The sequence below is a fragment of the Meriones unguiculatus genome, chromosome 17 (assembly GCF_030254825.1).
Source record: "Meriones unguiculatus strain TT.TT164.6M chromosome 17, Bangor_MerUng_6.1, whole genome shotgun sequence".
Taxonomy (NCBI): domain Eukaryota; kingdom Metazoa; phylum Chordata; class Mammalia; order Rodentia; family Muridae; genus Meriones; species Meriones unguiculatus.
In genome coordinates, this window is record NC_083364.1 from 367,883 (window position 1) to 383,493 (window position 15,611).

Consider the following 15,611-nt stretch of genomic DNA (forward strand, 5'->3'; position numbering starts at 1 on the left):
TGTCACCAAATAATAAGGAAGGTATCACTCATATTTGCCAAACAAAGAATTCGGTGTCATGACGGTGTTTCATACATTTGACTTATTGGATGAAACAGTCCCAAAGAAAGCTCCAAACAATAAAGGCTGTTGCTCTCTGCAAACTGAAAAAAGATTCCATTACTGAAGACAACAACCACACAATTCATAGTACATGGATCACTATGAATCAAGGGGAAGCTAATGACAACGTACTTTTATACTCTCAGTGGAGTTGCCATCAACTCCACACTAACTAAAACATTTAACACATCCCAGTCATATCTGAGGTAATGTTCTTTTCGAACAATCACTTCTCCCTTCTGCAGTGTCCTCATGGGTCTCATTATAAGGCATGTTTGGGTGGGAATTTAAGATGACAGCACAGACATAAATGTTAGGTAAAGCTATTTTACCAGGCAGGAGGTATCACTTACAGGCATTCATGTGACACATTTACAGTTCAAGTGTATGAGTAGCTATCAGTGTATTTCTCTTCAGCTACAGCCTTTGGATCTGGATTGTCCCTCAAAGTCCATAGGATTAATGGACTGGCTCCCCATGGCCTAACTTGGGGAAAGTGACTGGGTCAGAGAGGCAGAGCAGAAACTCACATTCTTATAGGGTCCTTCTACTACAATGTAGCACTGAATGTAATTTTTTTTTTCTGAGACACAGTTCTTGAACTCCTCTACTAATTTTCTTTTTAAACTTCCCAGCCAGCCTTTTTTGTCTTTGGATCAGCCTTTTTCCCTCATAAATGCAGTTTTCCTGAGAGGCCATTTTGCTCAGTACATTATGAGATATATCATTACATCAGTATCCCTTTTTGGATGGTCATTTATTCTCCTGGATTTGGTGAGAATGTGTGAGAGGATCTAAAGTCCATTTCATTTGGTGAGGATCATTATTGAAAACAAAAAGAACCTAAACAAACGAATGGAATGCTGTAAGCAGAAGGATTAAGTATTGCTGATCTATTGATAACATGAATATTTTTATCAAAGATATATATTGAAATTTTACTTTATGTGTTTAATTCATGTACCACAAAAACTCTAAATGATTGAAGTAGGGTATATGCTAATTATACATGCATGCACACTTGTTTTGAAACTTCACAGAGAGTGTAACCTCATGAACTTGACAATTTTACATCAACAGGTTTTTTAATTTTTGAATATTAAAAAAAACACTTAATGACAGATTCATAACATACCACTCCCTCATTGAAATTTCATTTGCATTATGACTATAGTGGATGGTATATTTGGCAGATTCTAGAATCATCTAGAAGGTAAGGCTCTGGGCATACTTGTGAGATATCTGTATGAAGGTTAGCCTTTGGGAATGCCTGAAAGGGATGATCTTGATTAGTTGAATTCACCTAGGAAAACAATAACTATTCTGGGCAAGACTGTTCCCAGCATGTGGATATTGACCTCTATAGAGTGGAGAAAGTGGCCTGAGCTGTAGCATTCTGCACACTCTACTTCTCAGTTGTGTATGTGATGTGAGCCGCTGCTGCATGCTCCTTCCAGTTTGTCTTCCACAGTATAGTAGGGTGTATGTTTGAACTGTGTTCCCAAATAAACCATGAGCCCAAAAAGGAACATAATTCCCTGACTTGCTTTTATCAGTATAGTTTATCACAACAAAAAGAGATTAAGGCCCATCCCAATAAATCTGAAAGTGGTGTTTTCACTGATGTGGTTCTTCAGGAAATGGAAGCTTGCCAGCTCTCCATGCAAGATTGAGAAGAAGATAGGATTTTGCATCATTATGACATCCCCACTAAACCCTGAACTAAGAAGAGAGGAGGGTAAGATTAAATACAAACACTGACTTGTTCCCATGATTTTCTCTTACTAGTTGTATCAAATGATGCTAGGTTCATGTGTAACTAATTTCCTTTCTATCTTAGCTTCAAAGAAACACAGACTTTACAACTCACAAGGAGCCTTTGGGAATCATTTACACATCCCCCTCTTTCCAATGCCCTTCTCTTCCCAAGTCAGAGGCTTCAGCAGCACATAGGTCTTTATTTTTTCATGTATCTCCCTCATTCTCCATCATGTCTATTTACTGAGAGGCTGTTGTTGGATAGAGATTTGTCTAATTGTCTAATAATTGTTCGATTCCCATCAGACATGGTAGGTGACAACGATCCATAACTCCAACACCAGGTACACAATTTGTTCACAGTCTTTCATCCAGCCAAAATAGTTACAGAAGTAAAAATATTAAAAAGGAGACCCTCACATCATCTCTATTTGCTTACCAGGATGCTGTCCACAGCTGTTGAAGTTGAAGGGTCACTGTTGCGTTTCTCTTTAGTACATCAAGGGACAACTGTCAAAGAACACTCAGCTCTGACAGGTCACCCTCCCCTACTGACTCAGAGAATCTATGCAGGCCCTCCAGAGAGAAGCAGTACCTGTGGACTCTAGGCTCCTAAAGCAGAACAGTTTTTGTACATGATTGTCACTCTGTATAATGACCACCTACGTGTTCCTGGAATGCAAGAATGAACTTCTATGTCCTTGGTACCATGCTGCTGATTTTAACTGAGAATACTATGTCAATTTTTTATCTGAGTTACTGAAAATCTTTCTATTTGTACTATTTCTTGTCACATATATGGAGTAGACATAGCCACTCATCCAGAGAATAAAAGATTCTAAGTGCTGGAACAGAAAAGCCAAATTCAGGCTTGTACTGTCTCAGGATTATTTGCATCTGAGATTCCCTGGTCCTCCATACACAGTGGTGTCCATGGAAGAGGGTTCTGTGTTCCGGGAGCTGAAGAACATCAGCTTTAGACTTCCTGATTGCAAGGGTGAATTCATATTTTTCAGTATTATGCTAAGAGAGCAGGGTTATTGTCCATTTCTAATCAATGGCAACAGAATCTAATGCACCAGAACATACTGTGAAAACTTGATAAGTAACTAAGGACTGTTGGGCTTTTTATATTATGTATAAAATAACTTGAAACTTTTATCTCTTTAGACCGCATACTCTGCCTTACATGCTGTGAGAAGCCCAGGGAATCTTTAGATTTGTAAGATTCCTGTCTCCATTTGTCCAATCTGATAGAGCAGCTGTTAACCTCATGAGAGCAGAGTCTGAGCTCACTGCTGCTGTCACAAGGAGAAGTGTAAAGTTTTATGAAGATCAAAGGCATATGACACCTTGGTAGACACTGACAGGAGCAGAGCTCCTTGTCTGTCATAGTCTAGACCCTGAGATTAGGAACTTCTTGTATCCACATACGGTTAACATCTCTCATAGGATGTTGTGTTAGAGGTTTACAGAGGAGATCTGCATGTGCTCATCAGAAATTATTTAACTTTTTATACCTGAGAAGTAGATGTATAAAATTATGTATGTAATTCAAAATAGAAGGATATGCATATTGGATAAATGCTTATTTATTTTTCAATAATATTTGTGGCTTAATGGTGAAACATTAACATCAGATAAATAATTTGTGTTGGGTAGATAATGCCATGAGCTGCATTGTAACCAGGTGATTAATGATACAGGTTTTTGAGAAATTGTCTCCATGTATAGATTAGATTGGCCCAGAAATTGGTTTGTTCCTGAGGTGGGCCTTAAAATCATGAGTCTCCTGCTTTTTTCTCTTCAGTTCTGGGAGCACAGATGTGAATCTTCACTCCTTGCAATGATATTTGATTTATTTGTTTTTCTTTTATATTTTACACATAATTCTGGCTTTGCAATTTACCTCTTAAATATATTTTCAGAGTTCCATAATATGAATTCCCGGCAGACTCTGTGATTTCTATTATTGCTATTGATTTTTTTTGTACATATACAAACTTTTCTTTTTCACCATTTATATAGCAGCAATCACTGATGCAGTGTTCTATTGGTTTCTATAAAATCATTACATAAATTAGGGTGGCTGTGCCCCTTCTAGAGAGACCCACCCGATCCAGAAGTCAGAAGTCCATCTTAACCCAGTTTCAAAACGGCTAATTTATAAAATACAAAAAGATTTTATTTCCTGAATAAAAACTCATGGCAGTGTTGGTCTATAGCAATGACTTCATAAAAATCTATTTTTTCCTTTTATGTATCTCCAGATTTAGACCCCTCTTTCAATTTCCTGAAGTTGTGGGGAAGATACTTGTTAGTATTTGCTGGATTTCTTTTGCTTTGAAATTAAAGTTCCTCTGATCTCAATCTTAAATTAATGTCCACCAGGATATTGACAGAGTTAATTCTGGGTTGCTCTATGCCTCTTAGTCCTCTTAGTTCTAGTTTATCTAAGAAACTAAAGCCCAAATGTCTGAAGCCCTGTTCTCTGCCTTCAGTATAAGAATGGCTTTGGAGATGAGTAGTATGGAACACATTTAGCCTCAATTCTTTTTTTTTTCTTTCATTTTTTTCTTCTCTTTCCTTTCTTTCTTTTATGACATGTTTTCTTACTCTGTTTCTTTTGTTGTGATTTTTTTGAACATAGCCTATCATTTTGCAAAAACTGTCAATCTAAGATACCTCTAATAAGGTTTCTACAGAAGTCAATTGATTTAAATGTCTTGACTTTTAACCCAGATCTACTGTTAGAGCACTTAGTACTTTTCTGTTCGAGAGCTGTAAGGCAATCTTTTTCAGTGATTGCGCATGCTCCCTGTAATAGCATTTTTGACGGTTGATTGACACCTGCTACACTCACAGACACTGCACAGACATTTGCTTTTGTATTTGCTGACTGCTTTGCATGGGCTCCTACAGCCCAGCCCAGCTGTGAGAATTTATAAACCAGGCCTCTGCAGTGAGAACTGAACTGCATCAGACAGCAGGGGGAGCAAGATGAAGTCACAGACCCAGGTCCTCATATCCCTGCTGCTTTGGGTGTCTGGTGAGAAACTCAAAATGTTATAATCTTTGCAGAGTCACTTCTTTGTAGATGAGAAACAGTGTGCCAGTCTCAATATATCTAACTTGATAATACTCTAACAAGATGATAGTAAAAAGATGTTAAATGACAAATTTTAACTGTTTTACAATCTGTGTTTGTGGTTATATACATGTTCATTGTGTGTTCCTGATTGCAGGTACCTGTGCAGACATCGTGATGACTCAGTCTCCATCCTCAGCAGGAGAAAAGGTCTCCATCAGCTGCAGGTCCAGTCAGAGTCTTTTAGGCTCTAAAAGCCAAAAGAACTTATTGTCCTGGTACCAGCAGAAACCAGGGCAATCCCCTAAGCTGCTGATCTATTGGGCATCCACTCGGCACACTGGGGTCCCTGATCGCTTCACAGGCAGTGGATCTGGGAAAGATTACACTCTCAGCATCAGCAGTGTGCAGGCTGAAGACCTGGCAGTTTATTACTGTATGCAGGATAAAAGTATTCCTCCCACAATGCTTCAGCCTCCAACACAAACCTCATTGAGAGTCTCACCAGCTGCCTGCATCACACACAGCCTTGGCCCTGCACACTTCCCCCTTCTGTGTGATAGCAGGTGTGCCTGAAAACATGATGTAAAGTTCAAGAGTCCTATATTAAATTATGGGTTCAATGATTCTTTTGAATACTTTAAATTTTTTGTATTAATTACAGTTTATTCACTTTGTATCCCAGCTGTAGCTACCTCCCTGATCCCTTCTGAATCCCATCCTCCCTCCCTCTTCTTCTCCTATGCCCCTCCCCCAGCCAATGATAGGGGAGGTTCTCCTTCCCTTCCATCTGACCCTAGTCTATCAGGTCTTATCAGGACTGGCTTCTTTGTCTTTCTCTGTAAACTGGTAAGGCTGTTCCCCCCTCAGGTGGAGATGTTCAAAGAGCCAGCCCATATCTTTTATATGAAAATCCAAAAAAGAACTCAGTATTATCTTTGTGTTCTTTCTCTAACACAGTACTACAAACTCTGTTGCTTCAGTATAAGAGATTTTTCATTTTATAATATTGGAGTTCTGATATTCAACATAGTGATGGTGATGGAAAACTTTATTTCAATTTGGAGGCTCTAGGAAAGGGTATGTTTCCTGGTTTTTCTAGATTATATAGTACTTTCCTTCCTTCCTTCTTTCCTTCCTTCCTTCCTTCCTTCCTTCCTTCCTTCCTTCCTTCCTTCTTTCCTTCCTTTCTTCCTTTCTTCCTTCTTTTCTTCCTTTCTTCCTTCTTTACCTCCTTCCTTCGTGGTGCCCATATCTGCTGCTTATTCTTTTACTTTCCATAAAGCATTTTAATTTTTATTACACTTTTATTTATGTTTGTCTGCTTGCATGTGAGTGTGCATTAGTGTGTCTGTGTGTGCATATATATAGGTGCACATGTGACATGGCATATTTGTGGAGGTCAGAGGACAATTTAGACTTGACTCTCTTTTTTCCATTTTGTTTCGGGGTTCAACCTCAGGTTTGACATCAGGCTTGGTGGAAAGTGTCTTTGCCATATGAATTATCTTGCTGCCCCTTAAAATATTTTATGGGTGTTAATTCATTGAACACAATTTCATGAAAGCCATGTCTTCCAATATATCATGTATTTTGACCATATGCACTAAACTTCATTTTGCTTTCCCTTTCCCGGTATTTCTTTTTTCCAGTCAGGAGGCATTCAGGGAAAAGTATACAGGAGACATCTGGGATTTTTGCAAGGGAACTTAGTTTTTCTTTTTCCCAAGATCTACACTAGAGGTAAGTCTAAAGCAGAAATTGTGCCTCTAGATTTTCTTGCTCTAACTGACACCCTTTTTTTCTGTGCTGCTTTTACTGTATCTCTCCAAACTCTGGCATGGTATGAAAGAGGCTTCACTGCCATTGTTCCTAGGGTATTTACTCATCCTCAGGAGATCTCCTATAGGATGTTATGAAGACTTACTGAAGTTCAGATTAATTAATGATTTAATAGAGCCTGATAATGATTTTATACATTTACTGTTTTGATTTAAATGTTTGAAGTTAAGAAGTTAGATAGTTGATAGAAAGTTATAGCTACAATAATAAAACCTCTGTGAGCCTCTAAATGCCAAATATGTCCATCTCACCAGAGACAGGAAAAGCCTGACAGGGATTTATTGTCCTAAAGTAAACATTCCCTTGGGTCAGTGAGTCTCAGTGTGCATTGGGCCTCTAAAAATTATTGTTTAAACCTTAGATGAACTTGTGAATCCAGATATAGTTAAAGAATTTCTTAATGCATAGACATATAAACAATTGTCTGGCCTAATAGACTAAGACATGGACTTTGTTAACACATAGCATGAATTATTATTGCTCTGTACCTACTATGAACCTTTTGGAATGCAGTATGTTTAAAATGCCATGTAAACCATTATCATACTAATAGCTGTGAAGCAATTATTCTTCTGAGGTAAGGACTGAATGTTAAGAATATAAATAGAACTAAATTCATAGAATAAATGTTAAAGCCCAAAAAATAGCTTAATCAATAATTTGTAAATATATAAATATATGTAAATATGTATATACATGTGTGGGCTCAGTAAGCAGGTAGCCCTATGGTCTTCCCCCAGGGCACCTGCTAAGTGGGATATCAGGCATCAGTGAGGCCACTCCAGAATTGGCAGTGACTTTGGACCACCTGCTGACCACCTGCAACACAGCAGTTCTGAGCATGTACTAGGTCACCTTGTAAAAGGACTTGCTCTTCCTTCTCTCTCTCTCTCTCTCTCTCTCCCTGTCTCTCTCTCTCTCTCTTTCCTGCCTTGCCCAGAGACAGTCGTTGTGACCCTGTCCCTCTTTCTTTAATAAAATATCCCATGTGGAAACTGTTAGTGGTGTCATTTATGAACCAGGGTAGAACTCCACTGCACTATCCTAACAATGTATTTGCATGTAAATGTGTCCATCTGTTTTTCATATATATGTTACATGAATGCATGTCAATTTGTCTGTATGGAGCTCCTTTTCTGTTTTGTTTACTGATGTGTGCATAAATATGTACAGGATTATATGTTTGGTCATTTGGCTGATACAATGGACATGTCCCCAACAGCTGATCAGGAATGAGATTTCCCTGAGGACAGCCTGTATTTGCTGCAGTTTTTATAGAGGAGATGATAGTTAAGATCAACACCATCATTGCAGATTTAATGAAGCCCAAGCCTCTGCCAGCTGGTAACCATTTGCCCCTTGCTTTCCAAATCCAGGCAATTGAACTTTGATTGAGGCACCCTCCTAGGGAGGACTCCATGGTACAGAATCCACAGTGTTGAGCCTGGTCTCAAATACAGGATATGCTCTTCCAGACACAGTAGGTAGTGGTAGACTGTCCAGAATCCCTTCTCGGCCTCTGCAGTCAACTTCCTCACTTCCAGCATGTTGCTATGGAAGCTAGCTTCATTGAAAGATGGGGGCTGAGATTCCTTTTTTCAGTTATAATTGTTTCTCCTTGCTGGAGCAGTTAGCTTCAACAAAATTTTCACTTGACCATGGCCTTCTTTCCAAGTAGTCAAAAGCTTCATGGTCCAGGCTCTAGCATTTGGAAATAAATAAACTGAGGGGACAAGCCAGGGGCCCTTGGTCAATCTCATTAGGACTGCCTGCTGTTAAAAAAATAAAAACCCGTGGGGAGGGGCATGCATGCAGAAAGGGGGGGGGGAGGGTGGGACTGGGAGGGGAGGAGGGAGGGGCTTAAGGGGGGATACAAAATGAATAAAGTGTAACTAATAAAAGTTAAATAAAAAATTAAAAACAAAACAAAACAAACAACAACAACAAAAAACAACCCCGATTTCTTGCTCTGCTGATTTCATTCTACAACTCCTGTCCCCTCCACGTCTTTCTATATCCCTTTTCTTCTATAAAATTCCCTCTACCCAAAGTTTGGATATGAGTCTCAGCAACTGCTTTGATACCCAGATCATTAGAGTCTTTCAAAGGCCCTCTCTGGAGGGCTCCTGTCCTGCTCCCTGTCTTCTTCCACCTCTGATATCTATCCTGTTTGCCCTTCTGAATGAGTACTAAAGATCTTCCCTAGGATCCTTCTTGTTGTTTAGCTTCTTCAATCCAACATCCACACACAGCATTCATTTTACACTCAACCAACTTTGAGTTCCTTTTTTATTAACCCATCACGTGGGCTTGCAGAGAATGATACTCCAACCAAGGACCATATATTAAAAGATCTAGACCCCTGCTCAGATTTAGCCCATAGGCAGCTTAGTTTCCAAGCAGGTTCCCTAGTAAAAGGATCAGGGGCTGTTTCTGCCATGAACTCAATGGCTGGCTCTTTTGATCACCTCGCCCTGGGGGTGCAGTCTTGCCAGGCCACAGAGAAAGAGGATACAGGCAGTACTGATGAGATCTCATAGGGCAGGGTCAGCTAGAAAGGAAGGAGGACCTCCCATATCAGTGGACTAGGGGAGGGGCATGGGGGAAAAGAGGGAAAGAGGAACTGGGAGAAGAAGGAGGAGCCTATAGCAGGGGTACAAAGTGAATAAATTTTAATAAAAAACTAAAAGTGAAAAGAAATTTCAATATTGATCCCCTTTGTCTTTCTAGGTGAGTATTGATCATCTTACTCCTGCTCCTCTTCCTTGTTTGTCTTCTTTTGGTGTACAGATTTTAGCATGTTTATCCTATCTTATAGGTCTAGTACCTACTTATAAGTGAGTATATACCGTGTGTATCTTTCTGCTCCTGGGATACCTTACTCAGAATGATGTCCTATAGATCCCACCATTTGCCTGCAAAATTCATGATTTCCTTGTTTTTAATTGCTGAGTAGTATTCCATTGTGTAAAAGTACCACAATTTCTGTATCCATTCCTCCACTGATGGACAGAAGTAGGAGAAAACAAATAACAGGACAGGAGCCTACCGCAGAGGGCATCTGAAACACTCTACCTAGCAGTGTATCAAAACAGATGCCCAGACTCACAACCAAACCTTTGGCAGAGTGCAGGGAATCCTATGAAAGAAGGGGGAGTTAGAATGACCTAGAGGGGACAAGAGCCCCACAAGGACCAAATATATCAAGGCACAGGGGTCTTCTATGAGGCTGTTTCTCCAACCAATGGCCATGCATGGATATAATTTATAATCTCTGCTCAGATGTAGCCCATGGTAGCTCAGTATCCAAGTGAGTTCCTAGTAAGGGGGACAAAAATTATTTCTGACATGAACTCAATGACTGGTTCATTGAGCTCCCCACCACCACCAAGGGAGACTCAGCCTTCCTAGGCCAGAGATAAGGAAATTGCAGCCAATCCCAAAGATACCTGATAAACTAGGGTCAGATGGAAAGGGAGGAGGACCTCCCCTATCAGTAGACTAGGAAGAGGGCAGGGAGGAGTTGAGGGAGGTAGGGAGAGATTGGGAGGGAAAGAGGGAGGGAGCTGAGGCTGGAATACAAGTAAATGACCTGTGATTAAAATTAAAAACATTTTAAGGAATAAAAATTTTTTAAAATCTTAAAAAAAAAAGAAAGAAAAAGAAAAAGCCCTTAACTAAAGAGTGGCTCCTGCAGCTTAAGAGCTAAAAGTCCAAAAGATCAGTTGGCAAGGCATCAGACCTGAAGTCTGCAGGTTCAGGGTTCAAATCCAAGGCTCCTCTGCTTTTGAGTTCTTGCGACCAGTGGTCCCACCAAGCAAGGCTACCAGACTGAAAGATTAAAAGTGTAAGTATAAAATTCTAATGAAAAACTTATTTAACATCTATTTTGGAGGTATGGCAGGAAACAAGTGTGTTACAGACTACATGAATTTGCTGCAGATCTCTGGATATCTTAATACTGAGTGGCTCTCTGAGTGATTCTGGGCAGGAAACTCTTGAGAGTAAGTCACTAAATTTTAAAAAAGCCCCAAATTAGCCAAAAGGGGTACTTGAACCAACAGATATTAATCAAACTACAAAAACACAAGCTCATAAAATGTAAAGTCATAAATAAAGCCACCAAAGCATCATAATTCCCTCAAGAATTCAACTCAAAGATACTTAAATGGGTAAAATTTGTGGGTGAAGATTTCAAATATGTACTTATAAAATGAAGAATTACCAAAGAAGATTCAAAAAGTCATTCAAAGGTGGGAGGAAGGGTAGTGATATATAGACAAAAACAAGCAAGATGGAAAACAACAATCAGAAACATGGCAGAAAAAGTGAGGTGGGGAGAAAATCAATTGAAATGCTGGGAATTAAAATTTCAATGCCTTATATACAAAACAATAAAATGGAAGAAAGAATATCCTGAATTAAAGTTGAAGCAAAAAAACACAGCATTAAAATAGTAATAATTTATAATATAAAATAATATAGAATATAAAACAATATATACATATATATCCAAATTATTACTCTCTTTCTCTATATATATATGACTATAGTGTCAAAGAATTCTAGCATATGATGAAGAGAACAGTCCTAAGAACTGTAAGATATAGAAAAACTTATATGAAACCTAAAGTCTACAGAACACATTAAATGAAATGAAAACAGAAAATTTCATGTATAGAGAAAAACTTGAGAAACCAAAAAAGGGAATTTATTTCCATAAATAGACAGCACTAGTTAAGGACTTTTCCATGTCAAAGATTGTGTCTATAATGCAAAAAATGACAAAGCAAAATGTTCAAAGATAAAATGGAAAAATGCCTAAAACTGCATCGAGAATATATGCCTGCAAGTGGTATAGCTGGATCTTGGGGAAGCACTATTCCTAATTGTCTGAGAAAGAGCCAGATTGATTTCCAAAGAGGTTGTACAAGTTTACATTCCCACCAGCAGTGGAGGAGGGTTCCCCTTTCTCCACAACCTCTCCAGCATGTGCTGTTACTTGAGTTTTTAAACTTAGCCATTCTGATGGGTGTAAGGTGAAATCTCCGGGTCATTTTGATTTGCATTTCCCTGATGACTAAAGACTTTGAGCAGTTCTTTAAGTTTATCCTGGCCATTTGATATTCCTCTATTGAAAATTCCCTGTTTAGCTCTATACCCCATTTTTAAATTTGATTTCTTGATTTGTTGCTATTTAACTGTTCAAGTATACAAGGACATTTGCTCAACCATGTTTGTAGCAGCTTTATTGGGTATTTCTTTGGGACTCTTTAAGTTACATAGTCAAATGTATGAAACACTGAAATCCTCTTTTGCTGACAAGATTTTGTGTTTCATCATTCTTATTATTTTGTGTTTTATCATTATCTTTCTTTAGGGTTTTACCACTCTTGTGAGTGTTGACATTGTTAACATTGCTGCCAAGGGCCTTCTCTATGGGATTTCTGCAGGGCAGAGAGGAGATATGGAGGGTCTTTGCTGATGCTGACAGAGCAGCCCACAGTGGAGATAAGGAGTCAGTGAGGGAAGGATGATGGTCAGGGGAATCTTGAAGCTGACTGACTAACAGTCATGCTACTTTGGATCTGACTTCTAGCAACCAGGTGCTCTTTTATTTATACAAGTTTCACAGAAAAAAAAAAAGACAGAGTAATGATTATCCAAGTGGTACAGATTATGTGTTTGATTTTTTCATTACATATCTAGGGTTACAATGTCAGTCACAAGTAGAAAATAAAACAGAACAGCTTTTATTATTTTATTACCCCTGTAACTCTAATTTAAATGATCTAAAAATGTCTCCTCCAAAGCGAACATGTTTAATATATGACAGCCTGATATATGACAGGCAATATTTCTAGTCCACGAGCACTTCAGAAAGCAGAAAAAAGCTGAACTGGTCTTTTATGAATAGCAACTAACAGTTTTTGCTATATGTATCACAATCTATACAAAAAGCTTATTTTACTCTAGCTGTCTTACTTACTTAGTTTCATTTCTTCAGATGTGTGTCCTGTATGGATCTCTGTCATTAAACCTCATTTTTAGAAACCTCTAAAACTATATTAAAAAGAGGTCTTGAATATCTCAGCTATTTTCCTGACCTGTCAGGGTTTGTATATTGTCTTTTACCTTGTGCCAACTAGGTTTTAGTTTGCTCAGGAGAAGATATCCTAAGTAGATTCCTGGAGTAATGGCCTCCCAAAGCTATGTGCTTACCTGTGCTTAATGGTCTCCAGGACATTAGGAACACTTCCAAATAATGGTCACATAAGGTTAATTTTAGGATTTTTCTAAAAAGACTCAGGCATCATTTGTCTCAGGAAAAGACATAAAATGAACCATAATGGTGAAAGTCCTTAAGAATAGAGCATTCAGAAACCAAGCACAGAAGTCACAGATAGAAAGACATTGATTGCATCATTCTGCTCAGCTTTGCTGGGACTGTGTCAAGTAGCTTTGCTGGTGTTGTGACTCTCACCACTTCGAAAGAATATAAGGCTGTGCCAGATTGCCTTCATATAGTATAGAAAGTTTCCTTTGCTCTAGTTTTTCCTACCATATTATCCTTCAAATGCCCCCAATTCCAGCTGTCTTTTCTTGCATTCAGTCCCACAACCATATCTCCCTTCCATTTCCCCATCTGATCTTCCTGTTCCTGTAGTCACTATGATGTCTTTATTTCAACAATCTATCAATATTATCCAGAGCAGAAAAGTCTGAGAGGCATGAACATGTAATAGCGATAGGTACCAAGGCTAGGTACCTAACCTAGTGAAAGACCTTGCTTCATTGTGGATTAAGCACATCACCCAAAGTGATGGTCTCAAAGTTTATGCTGGGCCAACTTGGCCCCATCACAGTGGGTAGGTCATTCCACTGGGTTTTCTTAGTCCTCCAACTCGTACTTGTTTCATTCTTCTAGTGGCTGTAAATAAAAACTGAGGATCCACACTTTATTATCACAAAATATATTGTTCTCAAGCCTCTTGAAGTTGTTACATAATACAGACTAAGAAAAATTTTAAAATATTAAACTCAAAGCTTTAACCTTAAAAACATTTCTTGGAGGTAAGATAAAAAGAATTAACTGAAAAAAATTTAAAGGATTCTCCCTAATAAACTTACAGACAAACACATGTCAGTTAACACAAAGATTTTAAAACATTATAGTGTATCAAAGTTGAACTTTTAGTTAGATGTAAGCTTATGAACTCTATATACTTTATTCAATTTTTTGAAAATATGTAGGATATTATTTTTACAAATTAAAGAAAATCTTTGGCAAAGAATATAAAGTAAGAATTTCGTATAAACCAATGGTCCTCAGCCTTCCTAATGCTGAAACGTTTTTAAGTATAGTTCCTCAGGTTATGGTGACTTCAAACCAAAACATTTTCATTGATACTTCATGACTGTAAGTGCCTTATTGTTATGAATCATTATGTAAATATCTGGTAATTCACATGGTCTTAGGCAACCCCTTGACCTAAAAGCAGACGGATACCACAGGTTGAAAATCTGTTTTATAAACCCTTTATTCTTAATCCGAATCTTTTAGCAAAGAAATATTTTTTTTGCTAATTTTCCTTCAAAAATCTTTCTGTATCTACAATTTCTTGTCACATATTGGGTAGACACAGCCGCTTATCCAGAGAAGAAAAGATTCTCTGTCCTGGAACAGAAAAGCTGAGTTCAGTTTTGTACTGTCCCAGGATAGTTTGCATCTCAAACTGAAAACTGATGTTTCTGATCCTGAAAACACAGTGGTGTCCATGGAAGAGGGGGCTGTGTCCCAGGCGATGAAGGCCACCAGCTTCAGACTTCTTGTTTACAAGGGTGGAGGCATATTAATCAGTTTTGTGTTCAGCCAGCAGGGTTATAGTCCATTTCTAATCAGAACCAACATAATCAATTGCACCAGGACATACTGTTTAAACTTGATAAGTAACTAAGGACTGCTGGGCTTTCTATGTTATACATAATATAACATGAAATTTTTACCTCTTTAGACCACATACATTCCCTTGGAATACTGTGAGAAGCCAATGGAGTCTTTGGATTTGTAAGATCCCTGTCTCCATTTGTCCAATCTGAAAGATCAGCTTGTGAATGTCATGAGGGCACAGTCTGAGTTCATTGCTGCTGTCACAAGAAAAGTGGAAAGTTTAGTAAAGAACAAAGGCATATAAGAACTTTTTAGACACTGACAGGAGCAGAGCTCCTTGTCTGTCATATTCTTGACCCTGAGATTAGGAACTTCCTGTACAGGCTTACCATCTACCTCTCTCATGCAATGTTGTGTTAGCAGTTTACAGAGATCTGCATGTGCTTATCAGAAATTATTTAAAGTTTTATACCTGAAAAATAGATGTATAAAATTATATGTTTAATTCAAAATAGAGGGTTATGCATATTGGATAAGTGAATATTTATTTTATAATATATAGCTCAATGGTAAAACATTAACATCAGATAAATAAATAGAGTTGGGTAGACAATGCCATGAGCTGCCTTATCATCAATCAATTAATGATACACATTTTGGAGAGATTGTCTCTGTGTATAGATTAGATTGGCCTAGAAGTTGCTCTGTAATACAGGCTGGCCTCAAAATCATGGGTCTCCTGCTTTTGTCTCTCCAGTTTTGAGAATACAGATGTGAATCTCCACTCCTCTCCGTGATATTTCATGTATTTATTTTTCTCTTATATTTTACACATAATTCTGGCTTCATAATTTACTTTTCATATATACTTTCAGATTTGAATAATATGAAGTCCTCGTAGGTTCTATGGTTCTGCTTATTGCTATTGAT